The sequence below is a fragment of the Dasypus novemcinctus genome, chromosome 13 (assembly GCF_030445035.2).
Source record: "Dasypus novemcinctus isolate mDasNov1 chromosome 13, mDasNov1.1.hap2, whole genome shotgun sequence".
Taxonomy (NCBI): domain Eukaryota; kingdom Metazoa; phylum Chordata; class Mammalia; order Cingulata; family Dasypodidae; genus Dasypus; species Dasypus novemcinctus.
Genome location: NC_080685.1, coordinates 7,333,471 through 7,343,815, shown reverse-complemented (window position 1 = coordinate 7,343,815; position 10,345 = coordinate 7,333,471).

The window sequence follows — 10,345 nt, the reverse complement described above, 5'->3', positions numbered from 1 at the left end:
TGACCCATGTGGAGCTGGCCCATGCGCAGTGCTGATGCATGTAAGGAGCGCCCTGCCATGCAGGGGTGTCCCCGCATAGGGGAGCCTCACATGCAAGGAATGCACCCTGTAAGGAGAGCCACCCAGCATGAAAGAAAGTGCAGCCTGCCCAGGAATGGCACCACACACACGGAGAGCTGATGCAGCAAGATGGTGCCACAACAAAGAGACACAGATTCCCATGCTGCTGACAACAACAGAAGCTGACAAAGAAGAACACACAGCAAATAGACGCAGAGAACAGACAACTGGGGCAGGGGGTGGGAAGGGGAGAGAAATAAGTAAAATAAATAAATCTTTAAAAAAAAGAAGATACTGGGAGAATATACTTAAGAAATTGTAAGCATAGATAAAAAGATGATGGATACAATGGTGAAAACAGGCACAATCAAAGAAATAAAAAACACACTGGAAGCACACAACAGCAGATTTGAATCAGCAGAGAAAGGAATTAGTGATGTGGAAGACAGTACATCTGAAATCAAACTGATTGTAGAGCAGATACATAAAAAGAGAAAAGGTCCAGGAGGGTCCTAAGGATTTGAACTACAACACAAAATGCTCAAATGTATGCAGTATAGGCATCCCAGAGGGAGAAGAGTAGGGAAAGGGGACAGAGGAGTCTTGGAAGAAATAGTGGATGAAAACATCCTACTCCTACGGAGGGAGATGAATATACATGTCCAGGAAGCTCAACCACCCCAAACAGTACAAATCCCAACAGGCCTACTCTAACTCATATACTTGAAGGCAGCAAGAGAAAAGAAAACCTCCACATAAAAGGGAAGTTCAATAAGATCAAGTGCTGATTTCTCATCTAAAGCCATGGAGGAAAGAAGGCAGTGGTACAACATAGTTAAGATGCTAAAAAAAAACAAAAATCTTCTGGTCAAGAATTCTCTATCCAGCAAAGCTGGCATTCGAAAAAGATGAAGAGTTCAATATATTCACAGATAAACAGAAATGAAGAGAGTATGCCAACAAGAAATCTGCTCTTCAAGAAATATTAAAGAGAGTTCTGCAGGTTGAAAGGAAAAAGCAGGAAAGAGAGCTATAGGAGAATGTAAGAAAAACTAAAAAGACAAAAAGAGAAATAAAAGCAACATATGACATACATAACCCCATAGAAAATATGGCTAATGTAAGTAATTCCTTGCAAGTAATAAGACTGCATGATAATGGATTAAACTCACCAGTCAAGAGACACAGATTGGCAGAATGGATAAGGAAATGTGACCCATCCATATGCTGTCTACAGGAAATGCACCTTACACCCAGGGATTCAAGGAAACTGAAGGTGAATGGCTGGAAAACAATCTTATCAGCAAATAATAACCAAAAAAGGGTGGGAGTAGCTATACTAATATTGGACAAAATAGATTTTAAATAAAAACTATTATAAGAGACAAAGACAGACACCGAGGCACAGCATCAGGCAACAGTCTGGCTTGCCTCTCTGGCCAGCTCTGGCGCGAAGTAGGTACCGCTTCTGCTAGGGTAAGGGTGGCTGGTACGGGCGCTCCGCCCTCGGCCTGGTACGGGCGTCACCGCCCTCGGCCCGCCCTTCGGCCCTCCCACCGCACGTCATCTCATGCCCCCCCCTGCTTGCCGAGCCGACCGCCTGATCTTATAAGGCCATTCAGCCCGCCCGGACCAATAGGGAGCCGGGGCCAGCAACAGCCCTCCCCGCGCCGGCCTGCAGCGCCTCAGCTCCCGTACCATAGATAGGCAAAAACCCCATGCTCACCAATCAGCTCTCGCCCTGCACTAGCCCTACCCCCGTTCCCTCGGGCTTATATTGTCAAACACTTCCTCAATAAATCGGATCTGTGCCATCAGCCAGTCTCCGTGGTCTGTCTCCTCTAGCCGGGCCGCGTCGTCCTCGCCTCCTGTGACCCCATGAAGCCCCGCAGAGGCTTCAAGACACTATACATTAGTAAAAGGGGTAATATTTCAAGAGAAAACAACAATCATAATCATTTATGCACCTAACCAGGGCACCTCAACATACATAATGCAAACACTGGAAAACCTAAATGGAGAAATAGATGCCACTACAATTATATTGGGGGACTTTAATATACCATTATCACCATTAGACAGAACATCTTGACAGAGAATCAATAAAGAAACAAAGATTTTGAAAAATACATTTGAGGATCTCGACCTAATAGACATATACAGATCATTACACCTAAATACGTGGGATATACATTCTTCTCAAGTGCACATGGATCATTCTCCAAGATAGACTGTATGCTAGGTCACAGAAGAATTCTCAGTGAACTCAGAAAGATTAAAATCATACAAAGTAATTTCTCTGACTACAAAGGAATGAAGCTGGAATTCAGTAAGGGCCGAAAAAGTATATTAGGCACAAAGATATGGAAGTTATCCAACACACTCTTAGACAAACAGTGGGTCAAAGAGGAAATTTCAAAAGAAATCAGTAACTACCTTCAAACAAATGAAATTGACAACACAACATATCGAAACCTATGGGATGCAGCAAAAACTGTAAAAATTCATAGCCATAAATGCGCATATAAAAAAAGAAGAAAGAAAAAAATCAAATGAACTGCATACCTTGAGGAATTAAAAAAATACAACAAACTAACTCTAAAGGTAGTAGAAAGAAGGAAACCAAAAGCTGGTTCTTGGGGAAAATCAACAAAATAGAAAAACCCTTAGCTAAACTAATCAAGAAAAGAGAAGATGCAAATACACAGAATAAAAAATGAGGAATTTCATAACTAACCACATGGAAATAAAGAGTATCTTAAGAGGTTACTCTGAAAAATCATAAGCCAACAAGAAGGATAATTTTCAGGAAATAGTCAAATTCCTACAAACACACAAACAGCCTACATTGAAGAATGAAGAAATTGATAAATTAGGCAAACAAATAGCAAGTAAAGAGATGGAATCAGTCATTAAAAACATCCCAACTAAGAAGAATCCAGGGCCAGATGGCTTCACATCTGAATTCTACAAAACATTCTGGAAAGAACTAACACCAGTCCTGCTTAAACTCTTCCAAAAAATAGAAGTAGATGGAACATTGCAAACTCATGCTATGATGGCAACATTACCCTAATACCAAGGCCAAACAAAGATGCCACAATAAAGGAAAATTGCAGAACAATCTCTCTAATGAACTTAGATGTTAATATTCTCAACAAAATACTTGCAAATCGTATTTAACAACACATCAAACAAATTATACACCATGACCAAGTGGGTTTCATTCCGGGTATGCAAGGATTTTTCAATATAACAAAATCAATCAATGTAATACCACATATAAACAGATCAAAATAAAAGAATCACATATTCATCTCTATAGATACAGAAAAAGCATTCAAACAAATACAGCACCCTTTCCTGATTAAAAATGCTGCAGAAGATAGGAATACTAACCAACTTTCTGACCATGATAGAGGGTATATACAAAAAGCACACAGCTAACATTATATACAGTGGTGAAATCCTAAAGGCTTTCACTCTAAGATTGGATACAAGACAAGGATGCCCACTATCACTGCTCCTCTTTAACCTTGTGTTAGAAGTCCTGTCTTGATCACTGCAGCAAGAACAAGATATAAAAGTCATCCAAATTGGAAAGGAAGAACTAAAAATCTCAATATTTGAAGACAACATGATCCTATACCTAGAAAACCCTGAGAAATCTACAACAAAGCTTCTAGAGTTTATGAATGAGTTCAGTAAATTTGCAGGTTATAAAATCAGAGTGCAAAAATCAGATGCATTTCTATACACCAATAATAATCAATCTGATGAGGAAATCAATAAAAAATACCTTTTACAAAAGTAACTAAGAAAATCAAATACCTAGGAATAAATTTAATGAAAGATGTAAATGACTTATACAAAGAAAAATATATAACACTGTCAAAGGAAATCAAAGAAGACATAAGTAAATGGAAGAATATTCCTTGTTCAAGGATGGGAAGAATAATATCATTAAGATATCTATCTCCCCAAACTAATCTAAAGATTTTTCCAACCCCAATAAAAATCAACACAGGATTTTTTTACTGAATTGGAAAAACTTAACTGTAGCAGTTTGATATGGTTATGAAATCCAAAAATAGATATTAGATTATATTTGTAATCTAATCTGTACCTGGGCATGATTGAGTTATGATTAGGGCATAGGGGTGGGGACTCACAGATAAAAGGCATGAGGAAGAACAGAGTTGAGGGATTTTGATGTTGGAGTTTTGATGTTGGAGTTTGATGCTGAAGCCTTAAGCTGGAACCCCAGGAAGAGAGGAACCCTGAACACAGAGAGAAGCAAGACCCTAGAAGGGGGGAACCCAGGAAACCTGCACCCTTGCAGATGTTGGCAGCCATCTTTCTCCAACATGTGAATATAGACTTTGGTGAGGGTAGTAACTTATGCTTTATGGCCTGGTATCTGTAAGCTCCTACCCCAAATAAATACCCTTTCTAAAAATTAACCAATTTCTTGTATTTTGCATCAGCACCCTTTGGCTGACTAATACACTAAGTATGAAACTTATTTGGAGGGGCAAGAGGCCCTGAATAGCCATAGACTGAGAAAAAGAAAAATGCAATTGGAGGCATCACACTACCTGACTTTAAAACGTACTACAAAACCACAGTGGTCAAAAGTGCATGGTGCTGACACAAGGATAGACAATCTCACCAATGGAAATAAATTTAGAGTTCTGATATGGATCCTTACATATATAGCCATCTGATATTCCACAAGACCACCAAGCCCACTCAATTAGGAGAAAATGGTCTCTTCAACAAATGGTGCTTCGAGAACTGGATATCCATATCCAAAATAATGAGAGGGTAATGACATCCCAAACCTTACACAAAAATAAACTCAAGATGGATCAAGATCTAAATATAAGAACCAAGACCATAAAAACCTTGGAAGACAATGTAGGGAAGCATATACAGGACCCTGTAATAGGAAATGGCTTCATGAACGTCACACCCAAAGCATGAGAAGTGAAAGAAAAAATAGATAAATGGGACCTCCTCAAAATTAAAACCTTTTAAACCTCAAAGCATTTTGCTAAGAAAGTGAAAAGCAGCCTACACAGGGGAGAAAATATTTGGTAACCATATATCTGATAGGACCCTATGATCCAACATATATAAAGAAATCCTATATCTCAAAAATTAAAAGACAAAAACCCCATTCTTAAAAAATGGGCTAGTGATTTGAACAGACACTTCTCCAAAGAAACACAAAGGCTAAAAAGGACAAGAAAAGATCCTTAACATCCTATCAAGGAAATGCAAGTCAAAACTACAATGAGATACCATCTTACACCAATTAGACTAGTGGCCATTAAAAAAAAACAGAGGACTACAAATTTTGGAGAAGGCGTGGAGCAATGGGAACCCTCATTCACTGCTGGTGGGAATGTAGCATGGTCTAGACATTGTGGAAGTCAGTTTGGTAATTCCTCAAAGAATTAACTATAGTTCTACTTTCTTCCCCAGCCATTCCACTGCTGGGTATATGCCCAGAAGAATTGAAAACAAAGACATGAACCGATATATACACACCAATGTTCATAGTGGCATTATTCACTATTGCCAAAAGTTAGAATCAACCCAAATGCCCATCAACTGATGAATGGATAAACAAAATGTGGAATGTACATACAATGGAATATTACTCAGCTGTAAGAAGGAATACAGTACTAACACATGAATAACATGGATAAATCTTAACAACCTTATGTTGAGTGAAGCAAGCCAGGCATTGAAGAACAAATATTACATGACCTCTCTGATAGGAATTAAGCAAATTGAACTGACTCAGAGAGCTGGAGTCTGGAGGGCATATTTACAGGAAACAGAAAAGGAGAAGAAGGTTGTTAGCCAATGCTCATATGTGCAAAAACTATGATAAGTGGAAGTAAGTAGTTGTGCAGTGAAGGAATATGACAGAGCTATAGTGATACTATTGGTTTGGGTGGTACAAGCTTGACAGGGGTGAAGGGTGGGGAGGATGGGATGGACCGTCTATGAAACTGGAAGGAGGGTTGGGATAGGGAACAGGTGAACACTGGGGTTTTTTGCATTTGTGTTGAAACTACTGCATGGAGAAAATTCTTTTTACAATATGACAAGGAATGGTTACTGGTTTAGTGTGTTGGGTGGAGGGGCATTTGGGAAAGGGCCCACCTGGGGCAGTCTTCTACAAAATGTGCAAGTGATTGTTTTGTCATAGTATGTTGTATCAGTAGGGGGAGACACATATAATGACTGGGAAGGAGTTAGACTCTCATACTGGGGAAGCCCGATATGATCTCAAACATAGGGAATGGTGTCTCTCGGGAGCATGGGCAGTTCCTAATAAGGGAGGACACTCTAGTGTGTGAAGCCCTCAACATTGTTGCAAGTATCTATGAATCTTGTCCTTCATGAGTGAAGCTAGGTGGTCACTGTGGGCCCTGAGGGGTAGAGGAAAGCAGGAATAGAATAGATGGAAGAGAGGGTATTTAGGGTCCAAGGGAAGTGTTCTTCATGATCTTGCAATGGTGGATACAGGCTATGCTAAATTTCATCAAAAATTTATAAAAGTGTATGGTCTAAAATGTAAACCATATTGTAAACCATTGTCCATGGTTAGTAGCTATACTTCAATATTTTTACATCAATTGTAAAAAATGTGCCTTGCACATGTAAAAAGTTTATGAATAGGGAAGGGGGGAAAGAGAGAAGATGTTGGGTAAATGAGAGTCCCCTATATTTTTTTGTGTGACTTTACTGTGACCTAAACCTACTTTGAAAACAAAATGCAAAGAAGTAAGACACTGGGGAAGAGATAGAAGAAAATGCCACTGTACATACAGGACATCAGATATTACAGTGATGAATAGCAAAAGGTAAAAAAAGTTAATATCCTAAATTTTTTACTTTATTTTCATTTAGCTTTTAAAAATTAATATGTATTTTATTTCATATGTTTAAACTTATTAGTATTTCACTTTCCTATTAATTTAATTTGGCAATATGCTTGGCTTCATTATTGAAGAAGTTTAAATCACTGAAGGGTTACCACTATGGCAGGAGGATCATTGCAATGGATGTCAGTGATGGGGGATACAGGGAGGAAGTTCACCTGAGCATTCACATAAGGTACAAAAATATGTTCAAATGTTCATGGGGCATTGCCTCAGTGGGTAGAGATTCATACAACAACCAAAAGAATATTGAATTCCCATCCTGAGGAGCTCTGCCACATTCTTTAATGGAACACTGACAATCCACACATTCAGGGGCAATGACTAGTGAAGAAGGATTGCCCATTTATGGGTCCTTGATATTGACAACTATGCTTATGGGCCTTTTGCTCTTGAAATTGTAAGTTAGCCTAGGGTTGTAGGGTGCCTAAGAGTTACCTTTTCACAGCCTTGATGCTGTGCAAAGGAGGCCTCTCTCTAAGTCAAATTCAGCATATAAATGTATTACCTTCTCCCCATGATGGGACATGACTCCCAGGGATGAGCTTTCCTGGCACCGAGGGATTACTACCAAGCACCAGCTGGTGATGTATCTGGAAAAAGACATTGAATAAAAGGGGGAAAAGGTAAAGACAAATGAGTTATATGGCTAAAAGACTTCAAAGTGAGTCAGGAGTTCCTCAGAGAGGTAACACTTATGCATGTCTCAGCAGGATCTCATAGACAGACAAAGTAGATAATACTCCAGGGCTCCTGAGGGCTCTGGAGACACTTATGTCCTATGGCCATGGCAGATAGCTCTAGAGTTTGGTGCCATGCCAATGGGCACTACTTTGGTGTTTGCACTCCTGAGTGTGACAGGGTTAGACTCAGATGTGAATTCTCTACAAGTGCCTCTTCTGTCCCTTTTATTTGAAAGTATAGTTTGTGCTGGAGTTGGTAGGTATACATCTAAGAGACTTGAATTTCAGGGCCATCCATGTGCCAGCTTGGCTCTGAGCCTCAGCAGAGTTGCAACACCTACTCTCCAATTCATTGGACTCACCCAGGACAACAAACAAGGAGGTGAGGATGCACAAGCACCACAACAAGGAGCTGAGAGAGTCTACAACTGCAAGCAAGTGGGTCCCATTCATCAGATGTATGGGATTGAAACCTCCTCTCAATTAGAGGTGGAATGGGCATCACCATCCCAGAACCCTAGGATTGGGGAATAAAATATGGCCTAGAGTAGACTCACTGGTATTCTATATTGACAGTGTGATTCTAGCAATGTAAGAAAGTATAACATTAATGTGGAGACAGTTGCTACTGGAGGTGCTGAGTTTAGGAAATGGCAAAAAGAGGTGTAAAATGGGGGCATTTTCAGGACTCAGAATTGTCCTGAATGACCTTGCAATGAAACATACTGAGAATTATATATCCTGCCAGAAACTACAGAATTGTGTGGGAGAGCATATAAAGTATCATGTAAACTATAATCAATGCTTAGTGACAATGCTCCAAAATGTGTTCATCAATTGCAATGAATGTACCACATTAATGAAACAACTCGTTAATATGGGGAAAAGGGGGAGGTGTTGGGAGTAGGCATATGGGAATCCCTTACATTTTTTTACGTAACATTTATGTAATCTAAATATCTTTTAAAAATAAATAAAAAGTATATTTTAAAAAATAAAAATAAATTAAATGTCACTGGGAAAGTTGGGGATACTTTGGATTTCCAGTGACTGCGTTAGGTTTACTCTGTGTGACTTAAACTCTGAGGCCCAGGACATTCACTTTTGGGCTTCAGAACATTCTTGTCACACCTTCACTGACGGTGAAAGGGAACAGTGTTTCAGCCAAGTTGGGAGGTTTCACAATGGCTTGCTCTTGAAGTGCCATCTGCTGGTCAAGTCGTCATGACCTGGGAGATTTGTTAAACTGAACAACAAAGTTCTCTTTAGAGGGCACTAAGAAATACCTACTTTGAGCACAAAAGAAGATCTACTGTGACAACTGCCTTTGTCTTACAGAACCTAAACATACTAGAGAACTAGATCTAGTTCTGACACTGGCCTCAGTAACCAACCTGTTAAAGTTCCTCTCTGACAGATGAGTCACCTGGGCTTCCAAGAGATTAAGTAGCTAGTCCAAGATTACACAGCTACTTACTGAGAAGAGCTGTGCCAAGAAGTCAGGCCTCTGGACTTTCAGTGACAGATCACAGATTTAATCTCTGGCTCCAAGACCAGAGGGCCTGCTCCTGAGGTCAGAACCCATAGAGGAAGTGCTCAGCATGAGGAACGGGCCTTCGCTATGCTCTGCAGGTAAGGAGAACAGGGGTGGTTCACACCTATGTCCATCTCCTGGCATCTGCAAGTCCATGCAGTGGATTTCCAATGACCAGGCCAATCTCATCAAAGGACTAAAAGAACATGCTGTTCTAACAGCTTACTCTCACTAGCAGTTCTCCAATTTTCCCTGTGGGTGCTGTCAGTTTGGACCAAGGCTGGATGCTGTCCACTGAATCCCTGTCCACAAGGGGGCACTTCTAACACACAGCAACCACAGAGATCTGTGCCAGACAGTCTAAGAAAGGATTTCCAATATTACTTTCTCAAACCAGCCCCAGAACCACCTTGGCCAGGAGACTGGCTGTGTGGGGGCAAATGAACAAACTCCCCAAGCTTTGGCTGTTTTGGTAACTCACTGTAATCCAGGATGCTAATTCACCTGAGGACATCCATGTCCTATTATGCTTATGTTTGAAAATCTTTCCCAGTACAACAGTAGAGATCAGAAACTGTGATTCTTTTCCTGAAAGAAAATGGATGTGACAGACTAAAAAAGACATATTTTCACATTGTTTCCCTTCTGAACTATGGGCTAGAAAATGAAACTGTGAAGAGAGCACAGCTCCTTGAGGTCCAGGATCCTCAGCCCCACACCATTCTTGGGAGATTGTGAAGCTTTGCAGGGCCACATCCCACACTGGTTCCTGTACTAGATTTCAGGGATAAGCTAAGTAGGGCTTAGAAAGGCTGACTGTCACTGCTCTTGAAGGCTTCTCCATTCCAGCACAAATGTTAACACAGTCTAGCAAAGCACCCTGCCAGGAAGAAATGAACTTCCAGAGGAAAATATACATCTTATTTTGGTGGGGAAATAATCTTGAAAATAATCTAATGCCCAGTTTCTAGATTCCCTTAACATGTCACTTCCTTCTTCATCTGAAATTATGAACTATTTTAATTTTTCTCACCAGTCCCATGGTCAAAAATGTAAGTGATAAAAGCAAGTAATAGTGTTTTTTACTATCAAATAAATACTTCATT